Below are 8,453 nucleotides of genomic sequence, written 5' to 3' on the forward strand. Positions count from 1 at the left end.
AGCTCAGTGATCGGAAAATGGTGTTAGCCTGCGCTCATCTCAGGCCTCACAAGACCCACAGACTGGGACCTGTGTACCATGGCATTTGTCAGGGAATGTGTGGCAACGGAGAATTGCCAAAAGGAGTCGCTCTTTTCTGAAGAGGGAGTAGTAGTGCGTGTTCAAAGGTAATGAAAGCCCAATGGTGTTAGCCTGCGCTCATCTCAGGCCTCACAAGACCCACAGACTGGGACCTGTGTACCATGGCATTTGTCAGGGAATGTGTGGCAACGGAGAATTGCCAAAAGGAGTCGCTCTTTTCTGAAGAGGGAGTAGTAGTGCGTGTTCAAAGGTAATGAAAGCCCTGCTGGTCCAGCGCCAGCGTATTTAAGTGTATCATTGCACTTAATAGTGCTGTGTTTGAAATCGCTATATTGTAATTTAAATTGAGTTCATCCTGTACTCCATCAGCCCATAACCATTATATGCCTATGGCATTTATCGTGAAGGACTGCAGTCGCATCATATGACTGAGTTAGTAAAGCCGGGAGGGTTCTATGTAGTGCAGTTGTTTGTTTTTGGTTTTTTTTTAAAAAAACCTATTTAGTTTTAACTTTAGTTAATTATCATAATGAGGTGATTCAGAAGGAATTATTTAATTTTGCAGATCAATTAAGTTGTAGACTGAGTATCTGCAGATCTGTACTGCGACCTGTATTTATTTGTTAGGGGTCTGAAGAAGAGAACTGCCGTGCAGGAACTTGATGATAGAGTTTCTAAAGCTAGACAAGACTTAGAGGAGCAGAGTGGATGGAGACAGAATGATGGGAAACCAAACTCAGTGTAGAGAAATCCAAGGTAATGTCCTCTGGAAAGAGTAAGTGTATTCAAAAACAGTCCGAGGTTTCAAATTAGCTGTAATGGATTGGGAAAGGGCACAGTTATAACTCTGAGTGTTTAGGTAGTTTTACAAAACTGTTGTCAGTGTTAAACACCTGCATTAGTCTGCATGGGAACTAAGACAGAAGAGTAAAGCACGCAGTTACTACTGCTTACTGACTTGGCTTGTGACACATTTTAACGTGAGCTGATTTCTGCAAAGGTCCCACAGCAGGTTCCTTGAGAGAAGCTAACACAGTGCTCGTGGAGATACTGGAAATCTTTAACGCTAATGTATCTAGTTCCTACCTATTCCTGCTTTTCACTGGCAAAGGTAGGAGCATGTATTCAAAAGACAAATCATAGTTCCAAGGTATCTTCACACATCTATTACTCAAATCACGCAACATCCAGGGCTGGCATTCAACACTCCTCCTTTGCGGTGAAAAGGAAATTAGAATATTCATGTCTCTTCAATATTTTTAAAAAGGGGGGGAGGTGATGACATCAACAAGCAATTCTGTCTCGTTACCCAAACTGTTCTGAGGAGTCTTTCCAAAACTGTTAGATTTTTTTTTCCTTCAGAAAATCACATAGGTGGAGCACAAAGGAAAGCTTCAAAAGCAGCCTTTCTTTGGGGTAGGGGTTTAATACATTACATATTTAGCAGTGTTTCAATCAAATTTACTATTTTCTTTCTTTTTAGTTCAAGAATAGTTTGGGGTTTTCCCCTTTCCCCAATCAGTCCAACAGATCTTACTTGACTGATTTTCAAATAAGGAAATAAGCCTGATTTTTCTTTTGCAATAAAGTTGAACTTGTGTAAAACAAGTATTTTCACCTACAGATGTTGCTTTCAACTTTTTATTTTAGTAGTTCCTGTGGAGGAATTCTCAAAATAAAGGCTCCCTCTGCCCAGTGAAATAATACAAATTCTGCTGGCAGCCATGATCATTGGAGTCCCCTGATAGGAGACAACTCTAATGGAGATGTCTGCAGCTATCTGCTGCCTATTTCAGTTTTCTTAGAGCATGGCTTTTCTGGGAAGTTTAACGGTCTTGGCATTCAGGTTAAGAGTCTAGCTGGACCTAGGCTAGCTGCCTTTTGGATTCCTTGAGCTGTTTACTTGACGTTTGGGAAGAGTTTGGGTGGCACAAGCTGAGCTTGAAGCAACGTGCACTCACTGCTATTGGTAAAGGTGCTTTGAAACCAAACTACTCTGATCTCCTAGCTCTTCTACCTCCCTGATTCCTCTTCAGAACATGTTTTGTAAGCACTCTTTCTAGACGGTGTACTGTGGTTGTGTGTAACAAAGTAGTGCAGTTGAGTTGGAGCAGCATTTTGGAGAACGGCTGTTGGAGAAGGCTTAATGCTATGCGTTTCAGAAGGATTTGTTTCACACTAACTCTCATCTGGTGTAGCAGGGATTTACTGTTTGTTTACAACTGGAGCGCAGTAGGTGCACTTCTGAAATGCATTTGCACGTTTGGTTTCATGCAGTTCGTATTCCCTGAGGCTTGTCTGTGATGCTTGCTGAAGAGCAGTTAGTGGGGACAGTTAGTGGGACAGTTTCTGCAGGAGCACGCTCCTGGTCCCAGCTGCAGTACTAGTGTAGAAGTCATTGTAAGGTGTTCTTTCAGGACTGAATGGGAAAGAGATCTAATCACATCTTTCCTAGTCTGAGAAAGAAGAGTTGAAAGGTGGAGAGCACAACCTTTGTTGTGTTGCTCTTTTTCTTCAGCGATCCTTTTCCTTGAATATGTGCAGTAATTTGTGTCTTAGTCTTGAAATCTCCTCCTTTCCCATTCCTGTGTTTAGTGCATGGGAAGTACACATGCAGTGGTTGGGATCTGCAGGATCAGACATAGCATCGCCAGGTAATTTAAGAGATTCACTTACATTTAGAGATGAACATCAACTCTACAGCTGATCCACTTACTAAGATCTAACTAAAACATATATACACTTGAGACATTTATCTTTGCAGACAACAGTTCCTAAGAAATCATGTTATCACTAATCAGAAGAAGCTGATAGTGAGTCTTGGTTCTGTGCTCCCAACTTAGAGCACAGGATTTACTGGGAATTTTAGATTTGGGAACAGTGTTTTCTTCAGCAGAGACTCCAGATGATGACTAGCCTCATAAATTAACTCTGGCATTGCTCCAGCATCTGCAAACATCAAATAACTGGAGTGTATGTATATTGTATGTTATACCGGAATGCTTTTGTAACTCTTAAAGATGTGGCCGAGGTCTATTCGGTTTTCAAACACCGTTATCTGGGTTCTCAGATTCTCCGAAAGGCCTTGTGCATAGTTCTAATTCAGTGTGTGTTGATCTACAAACAATTTGAGCAAAACTCCTTAGCAGGATTGTGATTAGGAAGGAGTTAGGAAGTTCATATGAGTGAGATAAAAGTTTAAGGAAAGACAGTGCAATGCGATCCTTGGGGACTGGCCTACATCTAAATGTCTTGGAACTATACATTATCAGTGCCAGTGTTTTCTTATCCTTGGTTAGGAGCATCGCGACTCTTACAACAGTAGGGCAGTAAATACTGCTGATGAAAGCCTTTTTGTCAGCTTGTGTAGGAACTCTGCATCTGATTTGTTGAGGACTGTACTATAAGATGAAACTTTAACTTTTCTGGTCTCTAGGGTTTGCTAGATGATTGTGTCAGCAGAAATCTGTTTGGAAACCATTAGCCAAAGCCAAATCTAATCCTCAGATCCAAAGCCTTTGGATGTTTTCCCAAAATAGGGATTTCCCAAACAGCTTGGTTTTATTAAGCTACAATACCAATTTCAGTAGTTGCTGTAGGATCAGTAAGAGCCAGAGGTCCACTCCAAATGACTCATTCGTGTTTGTCCTTACTGCTCAGATGCCCGTTCTCCTTATCCATATGGTTGAAGGATCATGACAAAACTCGGAGAGGATCTGTGTGTGGTTCTGGCAATAGCAAGAATATGGACCCGGGTGGGTTTGTGTCTTGAACCTAATGAGCATGCCCTTTCAGTGGTCCAGCTTGGTTAGTTTTGTGTTCAGAACAACAGATAGATCTTCCACCTGTACCAGTGTCTCTGTATTTGAGTTCGCGGATGCTGCCTACCTGTTTGTTTATGAGTGATTGCTTCACAGAGAGAAAAAGTCTAGTATGCTAGCATAGGGTGTCTAGTGGAAAAGGCTTTCTGTTCAGGAAAGATTGCTCTTGCCAGGAAAAGAAAAACCCTCTTTCTGCTACTTTGGACTATCTGATTTCCTTTAAAATATTTGATCTGTTTGTCCTGTCTGGATAAACTTGGCAATAATAGCTGCAAGACGAGTGTTGCTTTATGATGTAGTCAAAAGTCTTGGGAGGACCCAGGCATCTCCTCTCATCATTTCAGAAGTCACTTACTAATCGCATGAGCTAGTTTTAAGGAAGATGCTGCAGCAAAACTGTGACTTTATGTGACGTTCATTGATCTAATGAAAGCTTTTGTGTTTTCCTTTTTTTTTTTTTTTTTTTTAGACTCACAGGGTTGTGAGAGAAGACTTTTGTTAAACTTTTAATGAAAACTTTTTTTTTGTCCCTTTTTTTTTTTTTTTTTTTAGACTCACAGGGTTGTGAGAGAAGACTTTTGTTAAACTTTTAATTTCCGGCCAAGCTTTCTATCACAGTCCTTTGGGGACTAGACAGCTGAAGTAATGTAAAATTCTCTATAATCTCTCTCTAATTATATAGTATTACATTATATAATGTAATATTCTCTATCTATAGATAGAGAGTAATCTATCTCTCTGATTCACACTGTCTTTTCTGTCAGTTTTGTTACTTGTGCTAATGGTCCATATTGTGGACCAGACAATACTTCTCTTTGACAGAGTAGTATTTATTTTGGTTTGTGCTAATGAAAAATTCATTCTACCTGCAACAATTCCACAGTATTATGCCAATGGGAGATTCATTGATCATTTTGCTTTTAGGCGTCAGCTTTGGTTTCACGGTTATTTTATATAAAACTAAATGCTGACCTCCTCTACTGAAGGATGAGCAGATGTGCCCAGTTACAATAAACAGTTTAACATCTGGGAAGATACTTTGCTACTGTGGTAAATTGCTGTCACAGTTCACCATGACTGAAGGTGAGATTATCCACTACATGAGTGATCTCTGCTGCCTGTGGACGTGAAACTAAGCACTGAGCTTGATGTCTGTTGTGCTGTCGTGCTCTCAGCACTCCAGCATGGCTGTGAGAGGAACAGCAAATCTCTGCCACACCAGAAGGCTCAATCAGTTCCAGATGTGCTATATGTGCTGTATCTGCAAGATGAAATGTCAGGACAAGAGTTCCAGCACCAAAATCTTTATAAGTTATTAAATGTATGGTAGTAACAGCGTGCTTGTAAAAGCCTAGGTATGATAGCATGGTCATGGTCATAGCCTCGTTCACGCGGCTGACATGAGAAGTCCCACAGCTGTATGTGATGGTGGGCTGAAGTAAGCCATCTGCTTCCTCGATACAATCAATGTAAAGACAGTATGAGTCTCATCTGAAGGGTGGGAAGCAACAGCATATGGCAGAGCAAGGTGGTACCAGATCTCTTGCTGTCCTAAACCAGTCTGAAAACAGATACTCACAGTTCAGATGGGGACTGCAGGTTGTACATGCACAGGCAGGAGCCTGCATGGACAGTGTCACTTGTCCCACATACTGTTTTATCTGTGACTCTGTGATCAGTCTTGTTTCTAAGGAGTGTCTTCATTGTTGGTGTGACTTTATTGTCATCCATCAACGTGAAATGATAGTCATGCTGATAAAATTAATGAAACTCCTGTTAGAAACACTGGGTGTATGTTCTCTGCTATCTTTGGTGAAAACTTCATTCCTGATGCCCCAGTATTTGTAGAAAAATGCTGTTAAGCTAAATACAGATGAAACTTGTCAAAACAAGGCTACTCTATGGCATTACCTAGAGTTTCTGGTGTAGGTGGTCTCCGGCTTCATTTACCCTGTTTACCTTCATGTTTCCTTCCCTAAACCACATTGCTCTCAGACTAAAGTAAAATCTTGTATGTTGAATGTTGTGAGACTGACTTTTTATTGTGACTGGAAACAGTTGTTCAAATGTATTTCAAGACTCTCTTCATGGCGTTTACTGAATGAATAACAAAGATCTCAGTGCTTCTTGAGTACTCAAGCCAATAAAGATCTTTCTGAGCTGGCTGGAGCTTTCTCAGCCCACACTTATTCTTTCATGGCCTGTCTGGCAGATGTTCCTATAGCAAGAATGGGTAGACGTGCAATTTTCTGGTTAGGCTTGTGGGCCAAATGTAAACCGTGAATGGCAGTGTAGCAGCCATTCTTTTTAGGCAACCCAGATCAACTTTCTGTTACTGACATAAGTGCTGGCAAACCCCCAAAGCTGAAGTTGTGTGCGTATTCAGAGGGGGGAAAAGGATGGATATTTACCTTACAGTAGCTGTTGTTCTTCAAGACTTGTTACCCATATGTGCTGTCTGTCCTGCCTTCCATCTGCTCTGATCAGAAAATTACTCCTGAGATTCTTGCTCTTAAATATAGGTTACACTTTTTTCTTGCTACAGGAGGCAAGGTGTGCGGAGTTGAATGCTGGGCTTCAATGGCTGTGTCTCTTTTGAAAGAATCCAGTCATACGTTCCTGGGGCTTCTGTGGAATTCACATGGACAAGGCATCTCAAAGGACTACAGTTTAACTTTAGTTTTGATGCACAGGGAGCTTCTACTCGTCACATCAAGAACTCTTCTCGAGTGTCTCATCACAGGCTGAATGTATTGGACGTGAATGACTAAACCCGTTTCTTTCTAAGAGCAAGTGTGTTTGTGAGACCTGCACGTTGACACAGGAGGCAGAAAGGCCTCGGCTGGCCTTGGGAAAACACCGTCAGGAGAGGATTACTGTTGCCATTGAGACAACTTATCCAAGCTGTGGCGCTCCTGGCTTACATTGTCAACATGAACCCGGCTAGAAGGAGGCTCTAAAGTGGATGAATTTACTGTGTGGGCTGCATAAAGGCTGCGGGTTGTGTAGTGTGGGTGTGACTTGTTGGGAAAGTATTATTTAGTGTTGAATAACCATTGCAGAAATGGCTTAGGGCTCTGTTGGGATTCTAAAGATCTTGGATTCAGGTGTGTTGCTGACTTCTGTGTGGGAGCAGGTTGCTGTGACCACTAAAGATGAAATGTGCTTTTGCAGGAGCTTATTTCTAATGGGCTTAATTCCTACAGAGAGACAGTGTTGTTAAAAGAGTTAATAGACTTCAGAGTTAAAATATACCTGTATAGAGTAACAGCAGAATGAAGGTGGAGATCATCACTGCTGGTTTAATCCATTTTGCTTGCCAGCATCACATGCTGGCTGGGATAGAAACTCCATTTTTTTGCTTCTTTAAGCTAGCAAAGTCCTGACTCCAAGGGCTTTACTCTACTCTGCTCGGCTTTGAGGAGATGGATTAGCTGAAGTGTGAATGCCGTCTTTGCAGTTTATGAGGATGTTTCAGTAGATGATGAGTGGGTTGTCAAGGGAGATCTCTGGGTGGCCTGAGAAGATTTAATGGATGCTGGAAGGTTAGGGAGGAGGTTTAGTTCTCTTTGGTTTAAAAAAAAAAAAAACCAAAAAAACTGTATCTGCAGTTGAGTATCAGCAGCTGAGAATTAAAATAAATAGATTTTTGTTATTATGTTTTGCTGCAACTTCATAGAAAGCAATTAAAAGTGCATCAGCATGACCATTTAGGTCTGTTGTGTTTAATCTGATTTGGGTCTTTGTTGTCTGCCTTGCAATTTTCTGTTCCTTTAATATTATTTCTACAGGAAGAGTTTTGCTCTTTTGTTAAGCAAAGAAAATCTAAAGATGTGTTTTACCTTCTATTTCTTTGATGCCTCGGAGCTAGTTTCTTAACTGTGCTTTGCCTTAACTTTCCTTTGCTATAAAATGAGACACAGGAGACTTCATTACGCAGGTATTGGGAGGCTAGAATAATACTTGCTAAGCATTTTGAGCTTTCCAGCTGAAGATGCCGTCACTTGGTGCTGAGTTACACTATTTCTTCCTGAGATGCTCTATTAGCAGTGCTTGTGGCATGAATAAACATAGCGAAACGTGCTGGAGGGCAGATGGTTTAATCCAAAGAAATAAGTAATGGATAAAACAAAAGCGTGAGACTTGTCTGCTTGGCAGAATCGTGTAGGCTATTGCTTTCTAACTTGATACTTTTTTGTTCTGCTACAAAATGCCTGAAAATGTCCGGGAAGAAATTTGCACTAGGGTCTCCGCTGCAGCTCCTTCATCTTTGTCTCCCCTCTGAAGCCCAAAAGCCAGGGCCTCCGGCAAGGATCTAATATCAAAAGAAGGGTAATGCCACTACAGGGAGGGGAAAAATAATTACTAAATTTCCTGAATAGTAAACAGATTGGGTTGTTTGGGGGTTAGGTTTGTTTTTTGGGTTTGTTTTTTTTTTTTCCTAAGGAGCTGGTCCCTCTGCGCGTTCGGCCCTCGCTCTGCTGATCGGTGTCTCTGGTGTGGGATGTCCCTGCGTGCCGTTGTTGCAAGCCTCTCCCCGCTCCCCACCCC

The sequence above is a fragment of the Buceros rhinoceros genome, unplaced genomic scaffold (assembly GCF_000710305.1).
Source record: "Buceros rhinoceros silvestris isolate BGI_N320 unplaced genomic scaffold, ASM71030v1 scaffold32328, whole genome shotgun sequence".
Taxonomy (NCBI): Eukaryota; Metazoa; Chordata; class Aves; order Bucerotiformes; family Bucerotidae; genus Buceros; species Buceros rhinoceros.